The 23824-nt window shown below is 47.8% G+C and overlaps 1 protein-coding gene across 1 annotated transcript in view; it reads left to right on the top strand.

Moving 5' to 3' along the window:
• Positions 1 to 23824, top strand: part of PRKG1 (protein kinase, cGMP-dependent, type I) — a 408071-nt gene that overhangs the window by 354743 nt on the left and 29504 nt on the right. The gene's annotated exons all lie outside the window — the stretch shown is intronic.

Below are 23824 nucleotides of genomic sequence, written 5' to 3'. Positions count from 1 at the left end.
AAACCAGGGGATTTGTCTGATATGATAGGGCTCCAAAAAGAAGTCATGAAATTGCCATTTGCTGGGCTGTTGGACTCCTGCAGATAACTCTCCCCCCAGAGCCATCAGAGCTTCAGATGCATGTTCAGATCCTGGGGCTGCTGGGAGTTTGGGGGTGAATCCCAAGCTTTGCCAGACATTGGGAAAATCCTAATCCTTGGCACTTGGAGGAGATGCTTTCTCCTGAAGGTGTACTTCTCTCACACTGATTCTAAGAGCTGGTTGCTCCTTGTTTCATGGAGAGCCTGCTCCTCAGCAGAAGTGACATCATTCCTCTTGGGTGGCCAGATGGGATTCTGAGAGCTTGAGATCCTTGGGGGAGCCAGGAATCAGAGCTGGGCTGGCAGGAGGCAAGCAAACAGCTCAGACTCTTGTGTCATGCAGGGAAATTGCCAGGGAGGACCTCACAGATGCTGCTTTTACAGAAAACAACCAACCAAACAAAAAAAACAGCCCAAAAAACCTGTTACATTTTGCATCTGGGTCAGATGAGGAGCGGAGGATGTTGAGCATGTGCTGAGCCCAGGCATGATGACCTCCTGCCTGCCAAAAAACAGCCTGTCACCCCAAAATACAGCTCCAAAGTTCATGTCTCAGGAAGCAAATCCTGCCTGGGATTCCTGCTGCTTCAGGTGTGCCCTTGCTAAGGGTCAAAGCTGACATTTTTGTTATTTTTTATTTTTTTTTAAAAAGGAATGATTTTTAACTTTTGTTGTTGCAGCCTCTGCAAGGGGTGAAGTCCTGATGGGCATGGAGCACCCCCAGGGCCTCACAGAGTCCTCTCCATAAAAGAAAGAGAATGAAATGCTTTTCTTCCAATCAACTCAAGTAAAACTCTGGGAGCTTAAACTTCCTTTAAGTGAACTTGTGAAATGCAGAAGCAAAATTCAGTGTCCTTCTATGAGCTTCAACCTTTCTCATGTTTTTTAAGCAGGCAGATGGTTTGCCTTGTTTTCCAGGGCAGTTGCCATCTATTGCTCCTGGAAATGGAAAAAATATTCAGACTTCTCAGGAGAGAAATAGGTGTAAAGACTGGAAACAAGCAAGCCCTGTACCTTCCCATTCCTAAAGTGATGCCTGAGGCTTGGTGATGGTTGCCAATGAGGATGTGCTCAGAGGCAGGAGTCTCTGGAGTGAAGGCTCCTTTCATAGTGAGTCTCTTTGAACAGCTTCAAGCATTTCGCAATATTGCTCTGTCACAGTTTGACTCAGGTCCGACAACAATGCTCTCGATCCCCTCCCCCCAACCCAGGTAGGGAAGGAGAGAGAGAAAAAGAGAGAGACTTGGCTGGATTGAAAACTAAACTACACAGCTTTAATTAAAACACTAATGAATGATACAAGAAAATATATACAATTATATACAGATATATATTCAGGTATGGGCAAAAGCCTCTCGCCTCCCCCCACCCCAGCAACTCCCACAGCACTTCCCTGAACTGGGAAGAGTCCCGAGGAATCCCGGAGCTGCTGCTGGAACAGAGCAGAGAGTTATGGGGGTCAGGAGAGCTGGAGCCTGAGGGTTGATGGTGATGGATGAACAGAGTCCTCCCTGGACGCCGGCCATGGACGGAAGAGAAGGGGAGAAGAAGAAGGAAGGAAGTTGTCTTCTGTGATCTCTGACCTTCCTCTGAGCTTACGTAGATATATGGAATGGAATATCTTTGGCCAATTTTGCTGTCTGTCTAACTCAGCCTCCTACGGGGGGGTCACAGATCTCCCCATAGTGTCTGAGCCGGCAGAGTGAAGGTGCGGCCTTGAAGCCTCAGTAGTTAGAAAAACATTCCACTGTCTTACCAGCCTAGCAGAACACACTGTTGCTAGTTAAAAGAAAGCTTACTGAAGGAAAAAAGAATCAGTAAAGAGAAAAATTGGCTTCATCCTGGCTCAAACCAGGACATGCTCTGAATGTGGATGGGGGAAAGAGACTCAGATGTTGGTTTGACCTGCAGCATCTCCTGTGCCTGCTGAGCTCTGGGTGTGCCAGGGGCCATATAGCTCAAGAAGTCAACAGGAGCCACTGGTAATGAAGCCTTAATTTGGGGCAGTGAATGCTGGGTGGGTTTAGAAAAAAGATTCACACTCCTCTGAGCTGTCCTAAAGTTCTCCTATTTTTCCAAAAGTTGTAGTGACTGGAAGTGCTTGGAGGGTGGATGTTTCTAGTAGAGGACATCAGCCCTGCTGGGACTCAAGGGAGGCTTCTCTGTGTCAGCCCTTTGGGGACAGCCCAGCCAGGGTGCTGGGAGGCAACACAAACAAGGGGGTATTATGTGAATTCTTGGAAGTGTCTTTAGAAAAAAAAACCACTACAGCCATGTAGTAATGTCCAGAGGGGCAAGTGCATCCTGAGCTGCATCTGGAGAAGTGTGGGAAGCAGGGCCAGGGAGGGGATCCTGCCCCTCTGCTCTGCTCTGGTGAGACCCCACCTGGAGTGTTGTGTCCAGCTCTGGAGCCCTCAGCACAGGAGGGACATGAAGCTGTTGGAGAGGGTCCAGAAGAGGCCACAAAGATGCTCAGAGGGCTGGAGCAGCTCTGCTCTGGAGCCAGGCTGGGAGAGTTGGGGTGTTCAGCCTGGAGAAGAGAAGGCTCCAGGGAGACCTTAGAGCACCTTCCAGTGCCTGAAGGGGCTCCAGGAAAGCTGGGGAGGGACTTGGGACAAGGGCAGGGAGGGAGACGACAAGGGGGAATGGATTAAAAGTGGAAGAGAGCAGATTTAGGTTAGATATTAAGAGGAAATTCTTCACCATGAGGATAGAGAGGTACTGGAATAGGTTGCCCAGGGAGGCTGTGGCTGCCCCATCCCTGGCAGTGTTGAAGGGCAGGTTGGATGGGGCTTGGAGCAGCCTGGGCTGGTGGGAGGTGTCCCTGCCTGTGCAGGGGGGTTGGGACTAGATGGTCTTTAGAGTCTCTTCCAACCTTCACCATTCTATGATTCTGTGCTTCTATTTGTCTGAATCATATTTTATTGCTGAATTCTGGAAAACTGATCAGAGCTTGGAATAATCTACAATTGCATTCAGATCTCTCCCATTTTCAGTGATCTTGTTACAATGTGAAGAATTCAATTGGTAGTTTGCCAGGGCAATCAAATGGATAACTTTCCTGAAGTCCTGCATCTTTAATAAATCCCTTTCACTAAAGTTTCTGAAGCTAGTTCTGTTAAAAAAATAATAATTCAGGAACACATTCAAAAGACATCAAGTTCTTCAAAAGCATGAAGAAAGCACCTGGACTGATCTTTGCTCAGAAAACCATCTTTACAGTGGAAGCAGTTCTTCAGAGAACTTCCATCTACATGCCAATATTCATGTAAAAGTTAAAACATTAAAAGAAACCACCTTACAAGGTTCTAATCCCCCATGGTCTTGGTGCCTCTTGCCCCATTCAGACCCCTGGGACAGGCTGCCTAGAGAGGTTGTGGAGTCTCCTTCCTTGGAGATACTCCCAACCTGCCTGGACATATTCCTGTAGGATCTACTGTATGTGATCTTGCCCTAGCAAGGGTTTGGACTAGATGGTCTTCAGAGGTCCCTTCCAACCCTGAGCACTGGGATTCCCACAACACAAAGCTCTGGTGCCAGTAGCTGAGGCTTAGGAGCCGTTGGGGGTGGTCGAGGCCTCCAGGATCAAAGCTGCAGGTGAGGAGCAAGTATTTGTCTTGCTCTGAAAATGAATCATCTTGGAAAAGGTTCCACTTCAGACAGCAAGACCATTACTCAGCACTCAGTGACTCCAGGCTTTACCATGTGTATGCTCTGTATTTATTGAATAAGGTGCAGCCTTATCTGGCTTTGTCATTAGAAAGGAACCTGGACCCAGTGTCTGTTGTATTGATACCTCTAATCAAACATAATCCTGCCAGCTGAGACCTGCTCATTTGTAGTTTACACTCTCTTTACTCTCTGTTTCTATGGGAACCTGGGCTGTTAGAGCCATGGAGAATGTGGAGCTGCAGTGCAAGCCTGGCATGCCAGGCACAGAGCCTCAGGGAGCCAAAGGAACTGGGAAGGGAAAAATCCAGGGCAAGTAGGGCCATGGAGATGCTGGGAGGGCTGGAGCATCTCTGCTCTGGAGCCAGACTGGGAGAGTTGGGCTGAGACCTTAGAGCAGCTTCCAGTTCCTGAAGGGGCTCCAGGGAAGCTGGGGAGGGGCTTGGGACAAGGGCAGGGAGGGATGGGATGAGGGGAATGGATTAAAACTGGAAGAGGGGACATTTAGGTGAGATATTAGGAGGAAATTCTGGAGTATGAAGGTGTTGAGACCCTGGCCCAGGTTGCCCAGGGAAGCTGTGGCTGCCCCATCCCTGGCAGTGTTGAAGGGCAGGTTGGATGGGGCTTGGAGCAGCCCTGTTTGCCATGTAGCTGAGCTCAGGTCCTTTCTAATTCACTTTCAGGCAATGGGAAGCTAATTTGAAATCACTGCTGCTAATTCCAGGAAGAGAAGGCAGCATGAAGTCTCCTTGGGGAGTTTTAAGTGACAGCATAGCCTTTAGCAGAGAGGGGTGCAGGAAGGTGCTCTTTGCCAGGAACCATGTGTTTGGCTTTATAGTTCTTCCCCAGAAGTCACTCTTTGCCTTTTGGCTAAGAATGATGTTATGTCATTAAAAAAGAAGTGCTCCTGGGCCTCTCCATCCTCCTGCTGAGCAGCAGTTGGGATTTTATTGTTTATTAAAGGCCCTGAAAGAGGGAGGAGAAAAACCTGCTTGATGAAGGAGGTGCAGAATATCTCTGTTTTGAGGACAGAGATGGACTTTTGGGAAGTTGTTTTGGGTGTAGGCTGAGCATGGGGTGATACTGGAGGAGTGCTGGGAGTGCATGGAATCCTTGCTGTGATCTGGGAGTTGAGTGGATCATCCCTCTGTGGCTACTTTGGCTTCTGTTGGAAAAGGCAGCTCTTTGCCACAAAGGAGTTTAATGGGAAAAATATGGATTTATTGCAACAGCATGAACAGTGGCACAGTCCTCCTCTTGTGAGGGCCAAGGAGGATGCTAAGCAATGTTTCCTGGTCCTGAAGCCCTTGGCGTGGAGCCTCTCAAATAAGGTTCATGACCACCAGGCTTGTTTTGGTGTGCAAAACTCTTCTCCTTCATGTAACACCTTTGCAGTAGCTCCTGGAAACCCATCAAGCAAAATGTCCAGAAGTCAGAAAAGCCAAGGCCAAACTGGAGCTGGCACCATCCTGTTCTCTCCCATCTTCAGGTTCTCCTCCCCTTCTGTTCTGCCTTGGTGAGGCTGCATCTGGAATGTTGTGTCCAGTTCTGGGTCCTCAGTTCCAGAAGGACAGGGAACTGCTGGAAAGAGTCCAGGGCAGAGCCACAGAGATGATGGAGGGAGGGGAACATCTCCCTGCTGAGGAAAGGCTGAGGGAGCTGGGTCTGTTGGGCTTGGAGAAGAGGAGACTGAGGGGCCACCTCATCAGTGATTACAGATATGTAAGGGGTGAGTGTCAGGAAGATGGAGTTAAGCTTTTTTCATTGATGACCAGTGATAGGACAAGGGGCAGTGGGTGCAAATTGGAGCAGAGGAGGTTCCATGTGAATCTCAGGAAGAACCTCTTTGCTGTGAGAGTGACAGAGCCCTGGGCCAGGCTGCCCAGAGAGGCTGTGGAGTCTCCTTCTCTGGAGACATTCCAACCCCCCTGGACACGTTCCTGTGTGATGTGCTCTGGGTGCCCCTGCTCTGGCAGGGGGGTTGGGCTGGGGGATCTTTCCAGGTCCCTCCCAACCCCTGAGATTCTGTGATTCAGTCCTCAGATGCAAATGTGACTGGTGGAGAAGAAGATGAATGGAAAAAGCTTCACCTGCAGAATTAATTTCTAGTTAAGGAGCTGACATAGGGTCATTGTAGCAAGTAGGAAAAAAATATTGGCATTTCTGGTTTCAGTTGTGAAAGGATTAGTCTGGGAAACTGAAATGTGGAGGAGAGTTCTTTCTCACAGCCCCTGTTCAGCATTATCCCAGGTATTGAGTCTTTAGACACTTCAGAAAAACCCACGGACTTCAGTGAAGTGTCTCCCTTTAGGAAGTGTTGAAAATTGCCAATGTAAGGCAGTTTTTCCAGCCCTTCCTTGCTCCAGCATCACTCGTGTAGAGGCATTTATTTCCGTTGGAGCAGCCCCTTCCTCCAGGGGTTTCCCAGCAGTGCTTTGGCTGCACCAGGGTGATTGAGAAGGGCCATGGAGGTGCTTCTGTCAAGGCCACCTGATTCCTGCTCCTTCCTTAGGAATCCTGGCATTCAGTCTGTCTTCTTGACCATGTCCTGAGCTGATGCTCCCATGGGACTGCTGTCAACTCTTGAGGGGGGTTGATCATGTCAGGGCCTGTCCTTTGACAGGAGGAGTTTGGGGTTGTTTTGTTTCTGTGCCTTTCAGTTCATCTGTGTTCCATTTCAGCAGACACGTTCTGGCTGAGCCTCTGGATCTCCCAAGGTCCTTCTGCAGGTTCACCCTGTTGGTTTTTTTACTCTGGATACTTAATGTGAGCAGAAGACCTCAGCACTCTGCTGTTGAACCTTTATCCACATGAATATTAAACCCATCCAACAGCACAGGTCCCATCACAGCACCACCCAGGATAGCAGAGTGACTGACCTCTCTGAAGCAGCTCTTTCTCCATGAGAAGACCTTTCCTTTTGTCTCCTGAGAGCTTTGTGTCTTGAATTGTCTCCACCTGACTGGAGACCAGCCCTGTGGAGAGGGACCTGGGGGTCTTGGTGGATAGCAGGCTCAAAATGAGTGCACAATGAGCTGCAGGGCAAAGAAACCAACAGGATGCTGGGCTGCATCAACAAGGGCATCACCAGAAGAGATCAGGAAGCTCATCCTGCTCTACTCGGTGCTTGTCAGACCACACCTGGATTATTGCCTGGTTCCCACTGTACAAAAAGGATGGGACAGGCTGGAGAGGGACCAGAGAAAGGCCTCAAGGATGGTCAGAGGACTGGAGGACCTGCCATGTGAGGAGAGGCTGAGAAAACTGGGTTTGTTCAGCCTGGAGAAGAGAAGGCTTCAGGGAGACCTTATTAGCATGTTCCAGTACTCAAAGGGTGGCTGCCAAGAAGCTGGAGACTCCCTGTTTACAAGGAGTCCCATGGAAAAGACAAGGGGTCATGGGCACAAGTTGCTCCTGGGGACATTCCAGTTGGATACAAGAGGTAGATTTTTCCCCATGAGGACAGTCAGACATTGGCATAGTCTCCCAAGGGAAGTGGTGGATTCCCCTTCATTGGACAGTTTCAAGTCTCAGCCTGACAGGGTGCTGGGCCACCTCATAGAAACCATGGTAGTACCTAGGGAGGTGGGACCAGGTGGTCCTTGTGGTCCCTTCCAACCTGGCATCCTGTGATTCTACAATTCTATGAATTGCCTTTGCTGGGGAACCTTCTGAGACACCTTTTGGAAACCAAACAAGCTCTGTCAAGCAGGATCCCTTCAGTTGCTCCTGTGCCTCTTTGCAGAAGACAGCTACCAAATTTGTTCCTCTGTCCACTAATTCTGCTCTTGATGGTGGTTTTCACTAAGAAAGGTCTGGATGATACAAGCTGTGGGTCCCCAGTGCAGCTCTGCAAGTCTTTAGGAGTATTTTTCTTGCCTCCTGGGGAAGCAGTGGGGATGTTAACCTGCCCTCCAGCACAGAGGGACATACTCCCCGTGTTGTGCTACCTGTAGGAAAGGTAGGTGAGGAGCATGGAGGACTTTGGAGTGCTGGAGGTAAAGCAGGGACCAGGGGCAAAGAGGCACTGGAAGGGGAGGTACTGGTATGGGGGTAAACTGGAAATATCTGTTTGATGAAAATAGTGATGTTTCCAACAAATGGAGCTACTGATAAAAGCAGGAGAGAAACCAAGTTGAAGGAAGGATTCAAGAGTGTCTCCAGAAGGCCAGGCCTGCTGTTGGAAGCAAATGGGTGTGTGGCCATGAGCTGAAAGGGCACCTGGGGAATCGTGGGACATTCCTGCCCTCCAGTGGAAGGATGGAAAAGTGCCTTTCAGAAGCTGCCTCGGCTGGAAAACGTGGGAGCCTGCAAAGGGATGCTGAGAAGCGTCCAGGAAACTCATTGCATTTGATCTGCAGTCCCCTGAATTGTCAGCAGTATTTCTCAGCAGAGCCCCTTGGTTCACCTGCCTGGATGTTAGTTCCCCACCCATCACTGCCTTGGCTTCATGAAATGTTCCCAGTCTGGGGCACTGAACCAAGCAGGTGATGGGGCAGCACAGGAGGTGGCTTGGAGGTGTGTTTTGGGGAGCAGTCAGCCCTGGCAGCCATGCCCAGCTCCTGGGATGCCCCGAGCCCTTCTCCAAAAGGAGCTGAGGCCCTGGGAGGTGTGTCAGGAGGTACTTTGCTCCACCAGAAGACTGGCAGATGAGTTGCTGAACTGTTGTGACATTGAGGAGTTTTGAGCCTTCAGCTTCTTGGTGTTCCCCAAATGAGGTGACTTGCATCACTTTTGAAGCCAAGGAGGTGTCTGCAGGAGGAAGACTTGGGGGTTGGAGTGGTTTGTTTGATTCCTTTAATTTCTCCTCTCTAATTAGCATATGTTAATATTCAGATGCTGACAAAGCACTCAGTTTAAGATGAGCCTCAGTGCAGAAGTGAGGACTTTGCTTCTTCCTTGTGCCAACCACCAGGAGTGAAGTGAGGGCTGCTAAAAACCTCTTTTTATCCAGTCAAGAAAAGTCCTGAGATTGAGCAGCTCATCTCTCCCCATGGAGAACACAAAGAGGCTTCCAGGACAGGCAGTGGAAAACACAGTTCTGATTCTTTTCCTGCTATCAGGCACTACAAGCAGGAGCCTGGAGTTCCTCAACTTATTCCAGCTCCCCCTCTGTCCCAGCTCTGACCATGCCCAGCATGTCAAGCAAGAATAAGAGCAAAGAGATGCTCTTTGGTGTGTGATCCACCAGGCTCCAGTGATTTGGAGCTCAGGGACTTCCTGCTTATATGTCAAGACATTTCATAGCCCGTGGTGGATTTTAATTCTTTGTCCCTGAATCTGCCTGGCTGCTTTCCAGGGCACAGCCAAGTTTTAGCCCTTTGTCACCTCCTACCTGAGTGGTCTTTTTGCCAGGAGGAAGCTCCCAGTGCAGTCACTCCTGCAACAGAAACCAATCCAGACCTGCTCTCCTTGCCATCACACCTCTTGGCACCTTTTCCAATTCTGATTTGTAGCTTTTGAGCTGGGGGCGGAGGGGGGCTAAAGGTGGACAAATCAACCCATGACTGCATTTCTACAGGATTTTTTTCCCCTGATGTCCATCCCTGCATTTCTACAGGATTTCAGTGTCTGTCTTATCTCATCTCTCAGTATCTTTAAGGCCTCCTGCAATTTTTCACCTTGGGCTTTTGTTTGCATCCCTGCATTTCTACAGGATTTCAGTGTCTCATCTCTCAGTATCTTTAAGGCCTCCTACAATTTTTCACCTTGGGCTTTTGTTTACTGTAGGATTAAATACCCTTGACCAGTGTTGCCATTTTAGTCATTCCCCCCCCTATTACAGCTCATCTATAAAGAGGCTGAGCAGGAAGGATCTGAGCACTGTTGGCCTCCATCCTTTAGGAAAACCAGCCATTTATCACTATCTGCTGTTTCCTATTTTTAACGTGTTTTTCATCAATGCAAAGACCTCTTATCTCTCCTTTCTCTCACAGCCTTTCAGACCTTGTCAAATGCCTTTTGGAGGCCTGAGCCAGCTATATCCACCAGATCTCTCCTGCCCATGTGCCTGTCAACTCTTTCAAAGAGCTCCAGTAGACTTGTGAAACATTGGCTCTTCCCCAAAGAAGTCAGATTGGTCCACGTGTCAACTAATTCTGCTAGGACAGATGTTGGGCTGAGTTGAGTACAGTGCTCTGGATCCCATCAAAAAGCCACTTCCATCCCTCAGCCAGCAGAGCTGGTTACAAACCACAGTTTGTAGTTGACCTCAAGTTCATGCAGAAGTGCTGGGTGGAACCATCTGGGGCTGGGCGTGAGTCGCATCCATTTGGTCACCTTCTGTCCCCTCCTGCCACTTCAGATGGAGGTGGTGACCCTGGGAAGGAAGATGGTGGGGGGAGGATCTCCCCAAGATCCCCAAGCTGTTGAATCCGGGGGTAAAACGTGCTCTGACCTTTTCTCACATGGCTTTGTTCTTCTTAGGGTGCTCTCTCTAGAGCACGAGCCTCTGGAGCCCCTCCAGCCTAGGTCAGGCTCCTTGCTGCTGCTATGATTGAGAAGGATTTATTATTTGCTTTTAAGCCCTTTGAAACTGTTAGTTGCATTATTTATTTGGTTTGTCCTGCCTTGTGGTGGTTTTCTTTTCAACCTGACAGGGTTTGATTCCTTGCTTTCTTTTTCATTGCTTTTCTCTTTATGGATCTGTTAGGAACCAACTTCCTTTGGACCTATCCTGGCTCCATGTTTGATAGAAGCTCTGTTTGCTCCCAGACATCTACGTGCTGCTGCTGGGATTCTCCTGATCAACTCTTTTTACCTACTCTGTAAATTCCCCTTTTTAATTTTTTTTAAGTGAAAAGGTGATGCTTATACTTTAAACCTCTTTTCAGCCCCCCAGCTCTGTTAGGTCTCAGTCCACCATGGTTTCTGCCACAAGGAGGTTCTGCAGTGGTAAACCTTTGAAATGGGTCTTGCACATTGTTCCCCATCAAGTCACAAACTTTGTTCATAGAATCCCAGACTGGTTTGGATTGGAGGGGACCTTGAAGATCATCCAGTTCCAACCCCTGCATGGGCAGGGACACCTCCCACCAGCCCAGGTTGCTCCAAGCCCCATCCAACCTGCCCTTCAGCACTGCCAGGGATGGAGCAGCCACAGCTTCCCTGGACAATCTGTTCTTGTGCCACCTAATTAGCATAATAATTAATTTTATCTAAAAACTTAGGCTTGACAGATAGTGTATCTATAGAGTTTGTTACACACTGATGCTGGTGTCCTGGCCTTGCTGAGATCTGGTCAGAGCTCCTTCAGCAGCTCACAGCCACTCCTGCCCATCCTGTGGGTGGTCAGTAAACTCATCCTAGTGCTCTCCTTCCCTGCTTAGACTGGAACTTCCATCTACAGATGATCTGTGACTTGATAGTTTGATTTGTGAACCTGATCCCTTAACACCACAAGTCACTCTTCTCTTAGGAGAGGCCACTTGGGGTAGCCTGCAAATTTGCAGCATCTTCTGTGGCTGCTGTTTGAACATCCCAGGGATGGTAGTTTTCTGCCTCTTGTGTGTTTGTCAAGCCAGAGCCTGGTTGAAAGTTAGACCTTCTACTTCTCCCGTTTTCTTTCTCAGACCTTTCTTAGGTGCTTGTGGGACTGCACACACACAGTTGCTTTGGGTTTCCTGTTTCTCTGGTATTTCTTTACATTGGTCCTTGGTTTTGATGCTTTTTCTTGACTTTTGCTAGGAGCTGACCTTCATTCTTTGTGTAGAGTTGTTAAGCTCCTCAGGAAACTTTCTCCCTCCGCGAAGTCTCTCCCACCTGGAGCCACAAGGTCCTGCAGCAGCTCAGACACTGATCTTGCTTTTGAAAGTCAATGAACAGTGGGGTTTGACCCAGGGTGCTCTGGGATGGGGTGGGTTATGTGGAGCCCAGTTCCACTGATCTCTTCCCACAGTTTCATCTGTCTGCCAGAATATCCAAATGGAGAAAAAAAACCTCTCTTTGTGTGCACACGTACTTGCTTTGTAAGGAAAAATCTGCTTCCTGCCTCCTCCTGCATCTTTGGTAGGACTTGATGTAATATTCCACTCCTCCCAACCTTCCCCTTATGTGTCACCTTCTTTGTTTTCCAAGTAAGTTAGGGTGAAACATGCTGGATACAACAAGTGCCACCAGCAGTGCCAGCCTGGCTGGAACCCTCCAACATTGGCGAAAAGAATAAAAGCTTGAGGGTTTTGCACTAACACTTTGGGAGGCTCAGTCTGGTGACCCCTGTGCAATGAATCAATCTTGTTAATGATCAGTGGGTGTTTTGGGAGAGCCAGTGAGTAAGAGAACCTCATTCTGCTCCAGCAAAACCTCCAGGTCCTACCACACATTGGTCTACTTGAGAATTTGGAAGAGGATGCAGGAGACATGGTAGGAATGTTTTTAAGCAACCTCTGGAGAAGGGTTGCCCCTTGCTTCAAGGTGGACCTCTCCTTCTTAGCAGCCACCAAACTGGGCACCATCTAGCTAGTAATTTTTTCCTAGAGGATTAGAATAGTAGAATCATAGAACAGTTTGGGTTGGAAGGGACCTTAAAGCTCATCTAGTTCCAACCCCCTGCATGGGCAGGGACACCTCCCACCAGCCCAGGCTGCTCCAAGCCCCATCCAACCTGCCCTTCAACACTGCCAGGACTGATCTCTTCCCACAGTTTCATCTGTCTGCCAGAATATCCAAATGGAGAAAAAAAACCTCTCTTTGTGTGCACACGTACTTGCTTTGTAAGGAAAAATCTGCTTCCTGCCTCCTCCTGCATCTTTGGTAGGACTTGATGTAATATTCCACTCCTCCCAACCTTCCCCTTATGTGTCACCTTCTTTGTTTTCCAAGTAAGTTAGGGTGAAACATGCTGGATACAACAAGTGCCACCAGCAGTGCCAGCCTGGCTGGAACCCTCCAACATTGGCGAAAAGAATAAAAGCTTGAGGGTTTTGCACTAACACTTTGGGAGGCTCAGTCTGGTGACCCCTGTGCAATGAATCAATCTTGTTAATGATCAGTGGGTGTTTTGGGAGAGCCAGTGAGTAAGAGAACCTCATTCTGCTCCAGCAAAACCTCCAGGTCCTACCACACATTGGTCTACTTGAGAATTTGGAAGAGGATGCAGGAGACATGGTAGGAATGTTTTTAAGCAACCCCTGGAGAAAGGTTGCCCCTTGCTTCAAGGTGGACCTCTCCTTCTTAGCAGCCACCAAACTGGGCACCATCTAGCTAGTAATTTTTTCCTAGAGGATTAGAATAGTAGAATCATAGAACAGTTTGGGTTGGAAGGGACCTTAAAGCTCATCTAGTTCCAACCCCCTGCATGGGCAGGGACACCTCCCACCAGCCCAGGCTGCTCCAAGCCCCATCCAACCTGCCCTTCAACACTGCCAGGGATGGAGCAGCCACAGCTTCCCTGGGCAACCTGGGCCAGGGTCTCGCCACCCTCACACTCAAGAATTTCCTCCTCATGTCCAATCTAAATCTCCCCTCTTCCAGTTTAAAGCCATTACTCCTCATCCCATCCCTCCCTGCCCTTGTCCCAAGCCCCTCCCCAGCTTTCCTGGAGCCCCTTCAGGCACTGGAAGGTGCTCTAAGGTGTCCCTGGAGCCTTCTCTTCTCCAGGCTGAACACCCCAACTCTCCCAGTCTGTCTCCAGAGCAGAGCTGCTCCAGCCCTTGGATCATCTTTGTGACCTCCTCTGGACTCACTCAGCCCCACATCCTTCTTGTGTTGGAGGCTCCAGAACTGGACCCAGCCCCACAGGGGGGTCTCACTAGAGCAGAGGGGACAATCCCCTCCCTGGCCCTGCTGATCACACTGCTGGGGATGCAGCCCAGGACACATCTGGTGTCTGGACTTCAAGCCCACATTGTTGGCCCCTTTTCAAAAAGAAACAAGGGCAAAAAAAAAAAAAAAATCACCCCTTGGGACTTGAACAAATTTGCAGTAAGTAGTGAACAGGGTGGGCTGGACAGATAAGTGTGTCTAACACCAGTGACAGATCAACCCATTCTCCACATTGTTTAAAAAAACCTAAACGAGGGAAAACTGCACCCAAATCCTCATCTGAGCTGGGTGTTGCCACGGGGAGTGTTTCCTTATGCAGGCAGCAAAGTCCTATGTTCAGGCTGGAGCCAAAAGGGCCATTTAGTGTTTATGAGCTTGGATGAGCAGGTTTGGGGTTCATGAGACCTAATTAGCAGATAGCAATTAGATGGTGCCAGTTTGGGAAGCAGAAGAGCAACAAGCAGAACTAACGGTTTGAGCAATTTCAAGCTGTAATGAGACTGAATTTTCCTGGAGTTCACATCTCACTTCCCAAGGTTGTAACACAGCCAGGGCTCTTCCCTAGTGACTCCCAAGAAATTGCCTGAAAATCACTTGGGTGTTTTTCTCCAGTACCTTTGAACCCAGTTTGCAGGCTGGGATTTATTGACCTTCCAGAGGTAAATTGGAGTTTTAAGGTGAAATGCTTTTTTTCCTGGGTTCTTCCCATCAGTATGGGTGGTCTTTGGGGTTTTCCAGAGGGAAAAAGAAGAGAGATTTTCTCTGAAGTCAATCAGAAAGGTGAAAGGAAAAAACCCTTTATGCTTCAGCTTCCAAATACATTTTCTTGCCTACAGATCCAAGCTGTGAAATTCAGGATTGATCAGGAGTTCCTGGAAGTTGGTGGATTGTCTCCATGTTTACCATCATAGTTCTTTTTCCCTTCTAAATTATTCAGGGGCAGTTAAAGTCAGAGAGAGACACCTGGGTAACCAGCCATGGGAGGTTTCTTTTCCATTGCTTTGGTGTGACTTTGCAAGTGAAGGTTTGAGTGCAACATTAGAATTTGGTGTCACTGAGTGAAACTGTGCCAGATTTGAGGTGGTGCATCTGGGGATTTAAACCCAAATTGGATCTCAAGAGTGACCTGGGATGTAGAAAGGTAAAATAAAACCCAAAATAAAACATGGAAGGAGGGATGGGATGGCCAGGACATGAAACTCAATGGACTGTAGTGAGTTAAAATATACAATGTGTGGTATTTCCACTGCCTACCCTCAAAAAATACACTTTAAAATTTAAAAAGAACAGCAGTGCTGACCACCTGCTGGCATAAAAAAGTGATGATATTGGGATATGTGTAGAGGGAGGACAGTAAACCAGCATTTCTTCCAGCCAGCAACTCTGAGGAAGAACAAGGAAAGGAAAAGTGGTTGAGATTTTTTAAAATCACAAAGCTGAGTTGTCAACATTGACAGAAAAATAGGTCATTTCAACATGACTTGATTTGGGAGGAAAGAAAATATGTTGATAAATAACATTGAAGATGATGTTTGGTTTTATATTTGATGTTCATTGAAATGAAATGTCACGGAATTCATTGAAATGAAGATGTCCAGGCCAGAGTGCAGTGTTGGAGGTGCCACAAAAAGGGTTTGCTTGCCTTAGGATTTTGGCTTGTGTGGAATTTCAGGTTGTGTTGCTGCTTGTCTTGGCATCAGAAAGTATTCCTTTGTTATTTTTCCACTGTTTCCAGTGGGTTTCCCACCCAGGCTAACCCAGAGTACCACACTCAACATGGGTAAGAGCAGCATTTTGGGGTTCAGTCCCAAAATACAGATGCAATACGAGGGTAGTGAGGCAGTTTCTTTGGTCTCCAGGTCATGAAATGCAGAGTTTTAAAAAAGACCAAAAGAAAAAAGAGGGGGAGGAAAAAGCAGCAGCAGCAGCAAACCCCCTCCTTGGGCAGTATCTTTTAATACTGCACAGAACAGGAAGCACCATCAGAGGAAGGAATACTCCACATCTGCCCTTTTTAATTAAAATTGATTCAAGTCTTGGGTTTTGTAAGTCACTCTGCCCTGTAGAGTATCTTGTTTGAACTCTTCCAGGATGTTCTCAGCCTTAGTTTAACCCAAGCTGAAGCCAGGATGTCCCAAAGTCCCTTGAAGAGTCCTGTTGGAAGCATCAGGCTGTTTCATTAGAAGCTGAAGAAGAAAACAAGGGTATCAAGAAAATAAAATAAGCATTTTAGTGATAGCCTCCCTTTGATTTCCAGTGACAGCCAGTGACCCAAATCCCTAAAAACCATCCTGATAACCTTGTCTTCTATTCAAAGTGTTCTGCTTCAAATCTGCTTGGCATTATCACCCTGGTCAGGTGGCATTTGGCATCCCAGTTCTGGTTCTTCCACCCAAATGGTTGCTTGTTTCTGACACGTGTTGAGTATCGTGTGGATGTGTAATCATGGAGTGGATGTGTAATGATGGGGTGCAGGTGGTCAAAATACCCCCACATTTACATCAGACCCTCATGTCTTCTTGGATTGGAGCAAGAAGGGTTTTTTTCCAGAGCAGATGGTGAGCTTTGATACATGGGAGCAGTTGTGCTCCCATGGGGGTGATGCATTTTCCCATCTGACAAGAGGATCCCACAGCCAACATCTGAAAAAAAAAGGAAAGTGAAATTCAGTTTTAAGGGGCTTTTTCCTTAGAAAGGTGCTCCCTGCACATCCTGTGCTCAGATAAGGTCCCACTGCAGTGCTCACACTCCTGCTGGATGGAAGGTGCAGAACCTAAGAGGCAGAAGTTGTTTAATAAGGTATTGCCAACCTCTTGGCACATTTAGGAGGTCAACAGTATGAGCTTCCAATCTAAGATGTTTTGAAGAGTCTGGATAATAAGAAGGGCTTTCTGAGCTGTTTTAACTGAGTGTATTTGAGAGCATTCAATGACATTTCCCAGAGCAGTCTCCATGCAATAGCAGGTCTTCAAAGCCCCATCATTCAAACAAATCTATTTGCTTAACTGCTGCAACACCTTTAGGATGAGCACAGTCAAATATGGTCACATTGCTGAGTTCTAATTGAAAAGGAATGTGCTTTAAAAAGAGGAGTGTTGGGGAGGGGGAAGAAATAATTTCTCTGTTAGCTTTTTACCTTTATGTTTTCAATTTCAGATCTCCTTCCCCTTCCAGAGGAAGTTAGAGATGCCATAGCTTTAATGTCTGTTTTAGCTGCCACTCAAAATGTTCACTTTCTGTAAGGAAATCTAAACCAGGAGGTCTGTTCTTGCTCCTGAGGTGAGACTCACCAAAGGCAAGTACACTGCAGCTTCCAAGTGCTGGTGGAGAAATTCCCAGCCCCAACAACATGAATTTGAAAAGAAAGGCAGCCTTTCTTTTCCATGCAATGGTCTGTGCAGCTGTAGCTTTTGATGGCATCATCACCCCTGGCACATGGCTGCTGGAAAAATCCAAATGGGATCTCTCTGGATTTGGATTTTCAGTCGAAGGTGGCAGATGTAAATGTGGTAGCAGCTCTATCAGAAGTTAAAGCCACTGCACTGCTGACCTCAGAAGGATGGTCTGGAAGAAGGAGACCTGAACTAAGGAAAAACTGGGTTCTTAGTTATCATACTTCCTCCCTCTTATCTATTTATCTCCAGGTACATGGAGCTAGATTGAGAAACACCTTTTACTTTTTCAGTGTTGTTGTTGCAATTAGAAAAAATGGAAGAGTAGAAGATGAGTTTGATGTTCTTGACCCTGGTCTTCCTCAGTCCAGAGCAGCAGCTCCTCATGTGCAAGTAAAGCCCCTCCAAGGAGCCTGTGGGTAACACTGCAGCACCCACCCCTCCCAGGAATTAACCTCCCAGGGTTAGTGTCAAGTTAGAAAATCCCAGGCAGAAAGTCCTTATGGGCACAGTAACATCCCAGCCTTCTGTTGTCACTGACAGGGCAGAAGATCCTGCCCTTGGGGTTAGGACAATGGGATGTCAGTGCTCCCTGGTGAATACAGGGCTGGGGGGGTAACAGTGACCTTGCTGCAATGGGAGAGATCACAGTCATCTTGTGTGGGCAGTTGTATCCTTGTCTTTGCTCAGGGTCTTATCACTGGAGATGTCCTGGTATGATTTTGTCACCCTCTGTTTGTGAACAAGCTAATAAATTGCCATCATGTGACAGAGCTGGAAATGAATGGAGCTTTGCTGTAACGTTGGGCAGAGAAGTAGGTGAAGAGCTGGGCTTCCTCTTGATTTCTACGTTCTGCCTGATGCCAGTGATGTTTAGCTCAAAGGGACCTTTGGAAGTGAAAAGGCACCTGTGTGTGACATGAGAGAGATGGACAGTCTGGTACCTGGAAGAAGAAACACAAGCCAGAGGCATTTCTCATCCTCAGGGACAGTATTTAGGAAATGGTTGTTTTCCACTGTCACTGCCTGCTCTGCCTGACTAATTTTGGGGTGAGCATCTCCCTTTCAGCCACTCTAAGCCCCCGGAGAGCTAAGAGTGCTCTTCACCTTGCAGGATCAGACTCTTCAGAGAGGTCTGTTGGGCATGTCATGGTCTCCCCCAGCAGGGGTTTGGGTTGGTATGCTTGGTATTTCCTTTTGCTGCCGAGGTTTGTCCAGGGACATCCCTCCCTCCAGAGTGTACTGACCCAAGTGGATCAATATCTGGAGGCAATGCCAGCTGTGAAGGGTTTTGCATGTGGGTGGGACCTCTGAGAGGACGAGTGGCAGCACACCATGAAGAAACAGAGATTTGCTCTCAATGCCTCTCAAGAATTTGCTTTCAGGCATTCCCAGGCTCTGGATCTTGCTGGTTGTGTAAAACACACTGTTGCTGTGCCTGAATGTGCCTAGATCTTCCTAGCCCCACTCACATGGGGCCTAGTTGCAGGTAAGGATCTCATGTGGACCTGACACGAGGTGCTTTCTATTTCCCTTTCACCCATTCATAGACTTTCCCTTGTCCAAAATCCCTCCAAAAAACCTGAGCTTCTTGCAGTCACCTGAGCAGGTGCGGAAGAGGCCATGGCAAGGAAGGCATGGAAGCCCCACCACCATCTGCTGCATCTGCTCTTCCTCACATGGCTTTCAGGTAACGAAGCCTCCTGGTTACATAACTTCAATCCCTGTCCTCTGCCACTTCTCATTCACCTTTGGGGTTTCATCTCTCTCAACTCAAGAGCAGGACTCCAACCCAGAAAGCCTGCTGTGACTTCAGACCAACAGAGTAGACTAGACCCAGCTGGGTTGTTTTGCCAGGGCTAAAATGGGGATGTTCAGCTATCTAGAAAAAAAATAGTCATAAAGTGGAAGATTTGGGGCTATTTTTGCTTTCATTACTCCTTTTTGAAGTGCCACATTGGTGAAGCAGCAGACTGAAAAGAAATTAGCTGTACCTTAAGAACCTGAAGGAGGTGGACTGTCTTCTTTCTTGGACACAGAAACAGGGTTTCCTTTTCTGATTATTTTTTCCCCTCACCCCACCTGTGGCTCTCAGGCTCCTTGCACATGTGTCTTCTTGCAGGCTGGACTTGATCATCTCCATCCAAGTATTGCAACTCAGGTCATGCTGGTCTGTGCAGAGGCTCAGTATTTCTATCTGCAGAAGTGCATTGCCTCAACAATGGGTGACAAAGTGACCAGACCAGCCAACAAAACTGAGTATAAGGCTGACAAAATAGCTGCTAAATGAGCAGGTGTCTGTCACTGGAGCAGGAAGGCTCAAACATTCTGGTTTTGTCCACCCAAAATGGTTCTGTGTGCTCCTATCAGGGAGCTGGTGGTTGGTTCCTGTTTGGTTGCAATTGACGTCTAGTTGGCAGTGGGCAGGTGGAAAGAAGCCAAGTTTTCTCTCAAGATGACAGTTTGGTAACAGATGTCTGATGTTTCCCAACACATTGAGCTCATGTGACAGGAATTGTGAGCTGGTTTAGTGAAGCTGAGCAGTTGGGTAATTGCAAACCTTTGCTCCTCGCTTGTTCTGGTCCTTTTTGGCTGCCTGAGTGAGGGGATCCTCTCTTTTTTTCTCTGTATTTGTAGTTTTGGGAGGGAAAACTTCAGATGTGCTTTGGAGTAGTTGTTGTCCTAGGAGGCAATCACTCATTTAAATGGTTGGAAAGCTCCAGCAGGGCAAGAAGCCATGTGTTTTCCTCTCCCATTCCACATAACAGGCATTACCCAAATGCTTGGGCTGTGCCTCCTGCGCTGCTGCTTCAAAGCAAAGGGACACATGGACAATGGTATTTACTCCTGATCCCCCCCATGACTCTGGTTTCTTGCATGTGATGCGTCTTTGTGCTGAGGAGGAGGTTCAATCAAAGCACTTTAATTAGTCACTCCTTAAGGGTATGTCTTTTGTTTGAAAGAAGAGAAAGAAATGCTGGGCCCAAGCCCCAACCCCTCCATAGAAGGACACTGCTACTCATTAGGGCAGGGTGATTATGGACAGCCAGTCCATAATCAGTGAGATTCAGTAGGTGCCTCTGCCATTCATAATCAAGAAACCTTGGAGAAGAGCTTGGGAGATTCTGCAGGATGCTTGGGTTTGACCTAGACCTGGGCATTTCCTCCTACACAACGTTTTCCAACATCCCTAAGGAGAAGCCACCTCTCTGTTAGTTACAGGAGCAGGCTGTGAGCTCTGGCAGAGTTAGTTTGGTAGGGAAGGCAACAAACCCTGGCTTCAGTAAGCAAAGAAGTCCCATCAAGGGTACATGGAGAGTTGATCCCTGGCCACCTCCAAAGCTCTGGTGAAAAATCTCAGATTTATTTTAAAAGCTCTTTATTCAACTTGTTGTTGTTCCTCCTCATTTGGGTGACACGTTCTCGTTTTGCACACTCCCAGCTGTGATTATCCAGGTGTTCTGGCCTGTGACACCTGGGGCAAGTAGCACAATCACCCAAGTACCCAGAGAAGGGCTTTTTCTTCATGGCATCCAGTTCAACTTGAGTCAGGAAACCCCAGAAATCTCAGCAGGTTTGAGCCTTCCATCCATGTAGCTCCAGAATGTAGAGGCTGATCAGCACTCACGCTTCCCAGCTTGCCCGAGATGACTTCCCAGGGCACCTCTTACCTGTCTAGTTAGGAACTTACATCACCATCTCTTCCAGAGGTCAAAAAAATAATGTTGTTGTACAGAATGTCACAGGGCACTGGCACATGTTTGCGTATTCAGAACATCACTGCCTTTCTCACCAGGCACCAGATGGGAAGAGGCTGTGACATCCCCACCATGGTACCCAGAAGAAAAAACTCCCTGACCTGGTGTGTCTTTCCCACAGAGCGTGGAGTTATTTCCACATCATCTTGCACAAGTGTGATCAAGTTGGCTCTGCCATTCACCCCAATTCTGTAATATCCCAAACGTCCTCCCTGAGTGTAGCAGATCTCCTTGTCCTGGTCCAGAACCAAATGCTTTCTATAGACACACTTCTCTGCTCTAGTGAGACTCCACCTGGAATATTGTGTCCAGTTTGGAGTCCCCAACACAGGAAGGACATGGAGATCCTGGGAAGTCCAGAGGAGGCCACAGAGATGATCCAAGGGCTGGAGCAGCTCTGCTCTGGAGACAGACTGGGAGAGTTGGGGTGTTCAGCCTGGAGAAGAGAAGGCTCCAGGGACACCTTAGAGCACCTTCCAGTGCCTGAAGGGGCTCCAGGAAAGCTGGGGAGGGGCTTGGGACAAGGGCAGGTAGGGATGGGATGAGGAGTAATGGCTTTAAACTGGAAGAGGGGAGATTTAGATTGGACATGAGGAGGAAATTCTGGGCTGTGTGGGTGGTGAGAGCCTGGCCCAGGTTGCCCAGGGAAGCTGTGGCTGCCCCATCCCTGAGGGTGTTGAAGGGCAGGTTGGATGGGGCTTGGAGCAACCTGGGCTGGTGGGAGGTGCCCACAGCAGCTGAGTTGGGAATGGATAATCTTCAAGATCCCTTCTAACCCAAACCATTCCACAATTAATTTTTAAACTTCTGTACTTCTTGGCGCTGCCCTCCTGCTGCCTGGAATGTGTCCCTTTCTTTTGGAGGTGACAAAAGTAAGACCTCACGTATGTTTTCCACTATAATTTTGTCAGGCAAGGAAACAGGTGCTGCAAACCCTTGGGAGGTTCTGTTTTGGGAGGGGCACCCTCAAATTAAGCTGGGCAGCAGAAGTTGAATTCATGTTCTGTACTTCAGGGTGAGGATTGCACCCTGATTTCTGGTTTAGGAGGTGGCTTGGGCATATTTGCATGTTGATATTTTTCTTGATGTGACCAAGGAGATTTATTCTTAGGCTGAAGTGCACAACTTCTGTTGAGAAGATGTTGATTTTGATTGGAAAGTGGATTTTGGCCTTTGTAGCAGGGAATAAACCAGAATTCAGGTGTGCCTGTTGTTACTAAGCACGTTACTTCTTGATTTGACGTATGTTTGGGTTTCACTGTGTATTTTTGGATTTTTGGGTGTGTTTTGGCTGCCTGTTGTGCAGTAGGTAGAAAACTGCATCCCCTTTGTTTTCTGTGCTTCATTGGACTTATAGGTCCTGACCCCTCACGAGTAGTCTGTCAAAGAGAAGTAGCCAAGAGATTTCAAGAAGCCATCCAGATAATTCTGCAAGTGGGTTTTTTAAGGAAAATCAGAAACGAACACTTTTTGTGTTTTTTGTTTTTTTTTTACTGTAAAAGCCATCAGGAGAGCTTTTGGCTTGTAGGACTCCAACTGATGAAGTTGGGACTGGAGCAGCAGATCCCATCTCCCATCAAACCAAGGGATTGGCAGGCCCTGCTGACCTTCCCGGCACTTTGCCATGTCTCACCTAGTTTTTGTCCTCTCACTTCCATGATGTGAATTTATATGTCACCTTTTAGGACTTGGCCATCTTCCAGCATAAGAGGATAAGCTTTAGGGAGGAAAGCCTTTCCCCTCTCTGTCTCATGTTTTTGGGGAGCCAAAACCTTCCAACACCCTGCTTTTTGACATCTCCCATCCCCTGCTCTCTCAGCATTGACAAATCCTCCCTGGTTGCCCCAAGGAGAAGACAGGGGTGCCCTTTCTCCCTAGGAGCACGAGATTACTTCCTTCCACTCCAGGCCTTGGGTAAAGGGGATGTGAGGCTTCTTGACCTGACATTTTGCATCCCTTGTTTCACCATCAAAGGGAAAATGTTCCACTCTGGGATTCCACCTTATAAATCCTTCAGAGTGTTTGACTGGCCTGTACGTTCATCATGAAAATTAGACCCAGCTCGTTGCTCTGTCACCCCTGCAATGATGTGTCTGCTGTGATTTGGAAAGGAATGTATAAATAGGTCTTGCCTTCAGCAGAGGATTTTTGGGGCCGGGTTTAGCATGTGCCTCATGACGTGGCCAGAGTGGTCGGTGAGCAGCTGTGTCACACAAGGTCAGCCCAAGTTCAAAGCAGGCTCGGTGCTGATTCCAAAATCGGAGGCATCAGGCTGCTGGGGCCACAGGAGCAAGGTCACCCAGAGGGTCTGGTGACAGCATAAATAATAAAGCAGGGCTTAAGTAATTTGTTGATAGCACCCCTGTGATGAAACTGTGTTTTGCTGCTTCTGGGGCTTGGTGGTGTGACCTTCCACCTTTCTTGACACCTGTTTCTTTTTCCCTCTTGGCTTTTTTTGCTTTTTCTCCCGAGTTCAGTGTGGTTTCAAGTAGGCTAAAGAAGGTGGTTTGAAGGGAATAAATCAATAAATCAGTTCTAACTTGTTACTATATTAGGGACAGGCATGATGGACAAGGTACATTAAAAAGGTGGACAGATGGAGACGTGTGTGGCCACACTGTGATGTTTTACCTTTATGTGCACAAATGAAGCAACCAGGTGAAAGAGCAGATTATGGTCTCCCTGTTATCTGCGAGATATTAGGGCTAAAATTGAGTGCTGAAAACCAAGCCACCGAGCCAACTCCCCCTCCCCACCCTCCATGCCTCTCTCCATAATCCCATCAATGCTCTTCTCCCATACAAGTCTGTGTCGCCAGCAGCCAAAGGTTATACGTGCATGGGGAGTTCTCCAGCAGCTGAATGTCAAACTGTTGAGTGAGTGGATCCTGTTCATCCATTTCCCCTACGAGCCTTTCTAAAAATACACTAAACTTTGAGAAGGAGCTATTTTAAGGGAATCATATTCATGAGGATGGTCATGGGAAGCTTAATTTGGCAGGCTTGCATGTCTCCAATCTGCATGTTTCCTCAGTCAAGGGCTTGGTGAACTTGTGTCGCCAGCCTGTTGGAGATGGGCTTAAGAGAGAGCATCTGGATTTTGGGACCTCCTGGGTCGGGACATCTACTCCAAGAGAGTTTATAGGAGGAAAAGAACTGAAGAG

Source organism: Chaetura pelagica, unplaced genomic scaffold (assembly GCF_000747805.2).
Source record: "Chaetura pelagica isolate M959 unplaced genomic scaffold, ChaPel_1.0 scaffold251, whole genome shotgun sequence".
Classification (NCBI taxonomy): Eukaryota; Metazoa; Chordata; class Aves; order Apodiformes; family Apodidae; genus Chaetura; species Chaetura pelagica.
This window is presented reverse-complemented; position numbering and strand designations above follow the sequence as displayed.